Source organism: Austrofundulus limnaeus, unplaced genomic scaffold (genome assembly GCF_001266775.1).
Source record: "Austrofundulus limnaeus strain Quisiro unplaced genomic scaffold, Austrofundulus_limnaeus-1.0 Scaffold432, whole genome shotgun sequence".
NCBI lineage: Eukaryota > Metazoa > Chordata > Actinopteri > Cyprinodontiformes > Rivulidae > Austrofundulus > Austrofundulus limnaeus.
The window spans coordinates 159,858-167,637 of NW_013952834.1; the positions used below are offsets into that span (position 1 = coordinate 159,858).

The window sequence follows — 7,780 nt, forward strand, 5'->3', positions numbered from 1 at the left end:
GACAGGCTCTGGTATCATGGCTACCTGGCAACAGAGCTGAAAAGTGTGGGATCATTTTAAGAAAATGAAAGAGAAACATGTACAACCCAATCTGTGCCTTCCACAGCAATTATTTTTAGTTAGCATATAGCTAAAATCTAACCATGGTTATATAATAGCAGCTGCATTCTGGCATGATAAGCTCTGTGTTTTATATTCAATTAACGTTTGATCTGATTAGTTGACTAATAAAAAAAAAGGGTGATTAACCGACTATAAAAATAATCATTTGTGGCTGCCCTACTGTTTATGCAAACATTTCAGGTTGTAATTGTACRTTTCTCATGTCTTCAACATATTTTAGGAAAACCATGGCAATAATAACTTGCAAGCAATCACAATGCAAATCTTTCATAGTTTAATCTTCATTGTGTAAAATCTTAAAAAGACTAAGATGAAACCAAGTGTGTTTTGTTGAAACAGTTTCCAGATAATGTGGCTCCGAACTGCTATCCTGTACATGGTTGAAACATTTACAAATACTGTACAGTAGTTAAAATGAGCAGATGGAGACAGGATGGAGAGGAAGCGAGGRCTGATGGTTGGGGAAAAAAAGCAGAAGGAACTTCACTTAGAAAGGGAAGAAGAAAAGGTTATGAAGGGAGGGGAGAAAAGGGCAGGTGGAGAACTGCTCTTTAGGGTCTTTGAAAGCAGCTGGTCCTGGTTTGAAGCTTGACCCCCATTTAGGATGAGCGAGAGACATTGAGACGAACTGTAAGGGACGGGAGAGCTAGACTCCTCAGCCCCACTCTTAAAGGCCCTCCACAGGAAGTCCTCATTCTTCCCCGGAGCAGACACCCCGCACCAACAGCTGCGAAAAAAGCCCTCATTTAGGCTGAGTGGAGGGGGGGAAGACGTGGAAAGAGTGGACCCCCATCCTCCTCTGAGGGGGGGCCCCGATATCAAAACCTCCCCACAGCAGGAAAGACAAAAATGTCAGCAAGAAGGAAGGCTGTCTTTTATCATTTCATTTGGCTATTGATTTGTGTGCGCGCTTGTAAAAAGCCTATTTGACCTTTTCTTGAATTTCTAAGTTGAATCAAACATCGGCCGATTTTTGTCACTTATTGATAAGATCTATATGAGTAGAAGAGTCTCACATGCACCACGTTCTGCTAGTGAGTCCAAAAAATGGATGAAAAAAAATGGTCAGAACTCGTCTTTTTCAGACGTTCCGTTTATTTTCAGGCTGTGAAAACCAATGAAGTCGATTTAGACAAAGTTCTTCATTACGTTTCCAAATGGAAACTAAGTAAAACAGGAAAACGTAATGAAGGACATTGTGTAACTGGTTGAGTAAATGTTAGATCCAGTATTGTATTTTTACACATTTTGATCATTGCAGTCTTAAGTTTAAAACAGAGAATGAGAGTTGATGTGTCATCATGTGTTCTTTCTGTCTGTATAAACAAAAGTTGGTTACGTTAATGTCTGACGTAAAAGTTACCACCTTCAGGGGTGTAACCTGGAAGAGATGTACAATATAAGGTCAGTTCATTATTATTGAGTGGAAAGGAGAAGAATTTTAGAGTTGTGCAGAGAGTCTCTGGAACAGACTGGGCTGTTTTGGTTTTGGTTTCCTGATACGAGCTCAAGGCTTTTGACTCTGAGGCCTGTGCTGTGTCCTGCTGTATGGAGATGATTGGAGTCAGATGAGAATAAAGATTTTTAAAGATATCCCAGTGGGTTTCTGCTATTATTCAGACTTCCTTTTTTGAACGATGATTTCTACAATAAAATAAATCCTGCGCGTCTTCTTTGTGCTTTCATGAGTTTCTGCCTCGGTTGACAGAACGTTCTGGTCCACGGACCAATTTTCAGACGTGTCAGTAAAACTCGGCCATTGCAGATCTGAGTGGGATTGGGGGTCAAACAGGATTAGCTGCTCTCGGTCCGCTGACACAAACTAAAACACACAAAGGTATTTGTCCTGCAAAATAAAAGTTGTGGTTTTAGTTTGACAGAAAGGATCCAGCAGACATTGCTTCAGAATTTTGGACCCGTTTTACCACAACTGCTGATACTTCAGGTTAAAGTGACAGTTCAGATCTTTACAAGTTGTTTTACATCAACAAATCTCATCATCTTGTTTGTTTGATTTTTCACAAAACGGAAGCGTGAAACCTTCGAGACTGGAACAGACAAGAGAAAGAAAAGCTTATTTCATTTTCAAGCTACTGGCTAATGGGCTAAGCTAGAGGTCTCTGTCAGCAGGAGGCGTAGAAGGCTGCAGACAACAAAAAGAGGCAGTCAAGTCAAAACGCTGAAGCTTCCTTGTAAAATTGGACAGTCTTGACACAAGGGAAACTGTTATTAGAGAGACAATATCATGTCCGATTTTGACAGCAATCGGTTCGCTGACCCGGATTTCAGCAATCCTTTTCAGGATCCTTCAGTGACCCAGGTGACACGGTCTGCCCCTCCTGGTGGTCTGGAGGAATATAACGCGTTCACAGATGCCAGAATGGCAGCACCGGGAAATACCCCCAAACCTGCTCCTGCAACTTCCCAGAACACACAGCCTGCCATCATGAAGCCAACAGAAGAGCCTCCAGCTTACTCACAGCACCAGACTCAGGACCAGGCACGTGCTCAGGCTAAGTTGTTGAGAAGGCAGGAGGAGTTGGAGAAGAAAGCTKCAGAGCTTGATCATCGGGAAAGAGAGTTACAGTCCCACGGAGTGGCAGGAGGACGTAAAAACAACTGGCCTCYTTTACCAGAGAAGTTTCCCATTGGCCCGTGTTTTTATCACGATATTGCTGTGGACATCCCTATAGAGTTCCAGAAGACCGTGAAGATTATGTACAACCTTTGGTTGTTCCACGCAGGCACACTCTTTGTGAACATGTTTGGCTGCCTGGCGTGGTTCATTGTGGATGCGTCTCGTGGTGTAGATTTTGGCCTCGCCATGCTCTGGTTTCTGCTGTTTACCCCGTGTTCGTTCGTCTGCTGGTACAGACCACTTTACGGGACTTTCAGGAGCGACAGCTCGTTCCGCTTCTTTGTCTTCTTCTTCGTCCACATTTGTCAGTTCGGGGTTCATGTCCTTCAAACGATTGGAATCACTGGCTGGGGGACATGTGGCTGGATTGCAGCTCTAACTGGTCTGAACACAAGTATCCCAGTGGGCATCATCATGCTGCTGATTGCAGCTCTGTTCACTGCTCTGTCTGTGGGTTCGCTCATTATGTTCAAAAAGGTGCACGTGCTGTACCGTACCACTGGTGCTAGCTTCGAGAAGGCTCAGCAGGAGCTTGCGACCGGAGTCATGTCTAACAAGAACGTTCAAACCGCAGCTGCCAATGCAGCCGCRAACGCTGCATCCAATGCTGGGGCCCTCAAAGCTCAGCCATCAACAGAAACTCCCAACAAGACACATCCAAGCTTCTACACACGATGGARACACACAACTCTGGTCCTGCAGGCTCTCCAATCAAACCGATCACCTTCATGAATGTTTCATCTGCACATTTCTCTTTGTAAAGTATGAAGGAAAATAACAGACGAGGGCCCAGAGTTGTGTGTCTTCATCTAAACTGAAAGACTCGTAAAGACACTACAACATGCACACAATCTGCTTTACAGTCAGAGGTGACCGCCTGCTCACGTCCACTAAGTGAATGGAGGTGTGTCCTGTGTGGGAGGGTTTCGTCTCACACACTTACCTTTGCTTCTCTTGCCCTTCAGTTCCCTCGAGGCGGGCTCCCAGATCAGGCAGGGGTTCTAGCGTACCTTGTGTTTTTTTCATGGTGATGACCTCCGAACAGCTTCAGTGTAGACTCATGAGAAGTTATAATCTGATTATGATGGTGTTCGCATAGTTCTGTTTTTTTCTTTTCTTATTTTTTTTTAATGGCTGAATCTGTGTGAATGTGTGCTTCACCCAAAAAAGGTGACTCTGAGCTACTTATTTATTTTAGTAAAYATTGGACATGGAAGGTACACTATACCTTAACCAGTATCTCTGCTTTTGTAGCAAGACAGTATAATTCTCATGATAAAAAAGAAATGGTTTCCTATAAATAGGAATATGTATGTTCTTATTTAAGAACCTGCCCCAGGATATTTCTCAGTTGAATATCTTCTGTGTGCTTCTTCAGTTGGGCTGGTTCAGCATGATAGTAATAAGCATGTTTAGCACACTCAAGCTAAAAAAAAATAGAGGAAAAACATGGACACCATTATTCTCTCCACTGCCATTTATCAGGCTCACAAAGGCAGATTTGGGGGAACTTTTGCCTTATTTTCCCCAAAAAAATTTCTGTGCGAAGTGATCGCATGTCCTGACTGATGAGGTTGCTCCTGATTGAAATGACCTGGTGCATTCAAACACAAGTTCTGAAAAATGTCTCCATTTCTTTATATGTTTAGCATTCACACAATACTCAAGTTTGTGGCTCTCACCCAGTTTTGTTTGTAGCCAATCACCCGTGTTGAAAAACTAATGCTGCTATTAATCTGAGAGCTGCCTGATTGTGGCCTCCTTTTATCACGTTTCATGTATAAAAACATTAAAAACAAAGGCACACTTCATACAAACGGAGAACTGAGCTACCTTTTCTCACATGAGATGACCCAGACAGTGATTGAATTTGTCTCGAGTCCTTACGATGCTGTGTAAATGTTAACCACGTATGCTAATAGTCCCATTTCCACTCGTGTTCCTCTGTCAGTATTCCTCTGCTGGATTACTGGCAACAGAAAACTTGTAGCCAAAATGAACATGAACGATACAGGGATTCAACTTGATGCTCATTCAGTTTCATCACTACGATGCATTCATTGACAAACAATAACGTTTTACAAACTGCTGTCACTGAAGTAAAATGTGGATGTGTGATTTACTATTTTTTTGTTAGTGAACGYCTGAAGATGTGAATGACATGAATGATAGCTGCTGTAATTACTCAAAAAAAACCTTAAAGGTCTCATTAATTAATAAGTCTCTTATTGCCATGGTAGTATTGCATTTGTCTCGATTTGATTTTGAATTCATTGCACGTTTCTCGTTTTACTGTAAAGTCGGYGCAAAATGTTTTTATTTATGGTGTTAAGTTATTTGCATTTGTCTTTGTGTTGATTTTTTTAATTATGTTTTATTTTGGTTTGTGTGCTAGGCTGCAAAAAGTGTTCAGTGGCTTTGCAGCTTAGCCCTGCAAAGTGAGCTTGTTGTATGAAGGTGTGTGTGTGAACAGTTATAAGAAAAAACCCTGAAGTGTTAAAATGTTCTGAAAAGCTGTGAGAAATCTACCAAATGTCCATATAAATTTGTTTTCAAACCTTGCTTTGTGACGCTTTCCCATCTGTTTTACCTTAACTTATTACGACACTTTGCTGCGCTCACCCTCATGATGTCCATGCATCCTTACTTTGAAACCATTATTTGAAGCCTTTTTGCCACAGTGGGTAGTTTTCTTGGTGTATTTTGGTGAGCTGATTTAAATTACAGAACAATGTGTTTTGAAGTCTGCTGACAGAAAACTGTGGGGTTTTTTTATACCTGTGATAGTGTTATTGGAGAGAAATGAACAGGAAAAGGGACACCTGTATATTTTATAAAGTTTGATCCTCATCAATCACATGTGAAAAGAAAAAAAATAATGCACTACTGTCTGGCTTTTGTCGCATGTGAAATAGTTTCAGTTTTGTATATTTATGGTATTAACAWGAAATAAAATTTAAAAGAAAAAAAGAAAAAAAGAAAAGCTAATTTATGCTTTTAAGCGCATATTTAAAATCGTCATGCCACAAATTTAATCCCATACTTTACTGTGTAGAGATTTAACTTTAGCTGTTATAGTATTCTGTTACACCAAAATGTTGTTCACTAAGACTAGTTTTATTTACCTAAAAATAGCCATAAAACAGGGACCAGTTTGACATTCCCTTATTCTCTAAGGCTGACAAGGTATTGTCTGAGAACATGCCCTGATTGTTCTTTTAAACATTACTTGAAAATAAATTTAGAGTAAAAAATCACCAGTTAAATTACATTATTTCCTTTTCACATTTAAGATTTATACAAAGTATTTTCAGTTGTTTAAATGTGTTTTCATTAGGCAGACAGGTTGGACTGATACCAATCACTGTGTTCATAAAGCGAGTCGTCTCGTTGTTTGGGACTGCCGGCTCTCTGAGGGACTATCATTGCTGGTAATCCACTTCATGGTCGACTAATCTGTTTTTGCCGGGGTCATTTCATCCCAGCCCTCCTTTTCTTTCTCTCTTTTCCATTCCACAGTAGGGTTCCTCCCTCTCTCCTTACCTTGTTCTTCAAAAAGGTCACTACTTCATTCTTCTCTCTCATCAGTCTATCTGCCCTTCTGCCTTTAATAACATTAATCTTATTACACTGAGAACCAAAGCTTTCATCTTTACCTCATGTCCATTTGAAAATCAAGCTCATACTGTGAGTCCAAGGATTGTCSTCCTTGCATCTGAAATTTTGACCTAAATGGTTCCAGTGCTGCCTGATGTTGGCTTAGAATCAGTTTTTATTGTTTTGACTCAAACATAAAAACAAAAGTGCTACTGTTGCAACAACTCACTGTAGTCCAGAACAATTAGGATCTTAAGGTGGGCTCATGAAGACCAACAACCAGTGAAAATGTTGTAAACTGCATGTTCAAAAACAATCATAAAAAGTCAGATTGAAGTGGAATAACATGAGCTCACCTTCCTGCAGTTAGTTTTAATATTAACTTTTACAAACACTACATGTCAGTGATGTCAGCCAGCTTTTACAGACTAAACTAGAGATATTGGTTTGGAGGGATAATAGATCAAACCCTCTGATCTGTGGTAACTCATTTCCATGTACAGTTTTAGATAACAGGAGGAGGATCGGATCAGACATTTAATGTTGCTTTGAGGTTGCTCTCTGGCAAAAGAGATTATTCTTTTTTTTACATATAGAACCAGTATGAGTTTGGCACAGGAGTTGTTTTGGTAGTAAAGCCTTTATTGAGAACCACAACATTTGAAATGGAACTGTGATAAAAACGTATTGATCATACGGGAGTTATTTCTCTATTATTTCAGTGTAGAATTGGTACAATATCTAGAAAACTTTTCTATAAACTGTTAGAAGCACAGAGAAATCATGAAGAACAGCTAAAATTAGTGAACACCTGAAATCTGTGGGGGTCATGTTATTAAAGCACCTGCATATTTTGGATGTGGTCAGAAAAGATAAGTACATTGGCACATGCAGTGACTGCTTTAGGGTAGGGGTGCATCAATGGCAGTTTTCTGGCCGATGTTTAAATGGCCAAAATGATGTGTTTCTCAGGCATTTAATTAAATTCTATACCATAATAAAGTAACGTCGCCTTCTGTTGTTATTAAAATGTTGTTTACATGTTTATAAATAGAAAATAAACTTGATTCACCTCATTTCTAAACGCCTTGAATCTGACCTCTGTCTCCTAAAAGGGGCAATATAATGTAAAATCAACTTTTTTTGAGTTTCATATCATGTTATAATGTTATACTCTCATAAAAAAACATGCCCAAAGCCTTGCTCTGACTCATTCATGCATGTTTGAGAAATCCTGCTGCATTTTTAGGAAGGCATGCTGAGGAGCAAAACGACAGGTGGGGACCAGAAACACCCCTGGGACGTGTCTTCAAGCCAAACTTCCTCATGGCAGAGTGACCCCCCTCCCCCTCCCTCCCCACACACCCCGCCCATGACTCATGCAGGCTCTCGGGTGAAAGTGAAACCTAACTGTCTGCTGAG

At 40.4% G+C, this 7,780-nt stretch overlaps 1 long non-coding RNA gene and 1 pseudogene across 1 annotated transcript in view; both read left to right on the plus strand.

Annotated features, from left to right (window-relative positions):
- Window positions 1-7,780, plus strand: part of LOC106529271 (uncharacterized) — a 17,981-nt gene that overhangs the window by 1,901 nt on the left and 8,300 nt on the right. The window lies entirely within an intron of this gene.
- On the plus strand, window positions 2,098-3,494 carry LOC106529270 (secretory carrier-associated membrane protein 1 pseudogene; annotated as a pseudogene).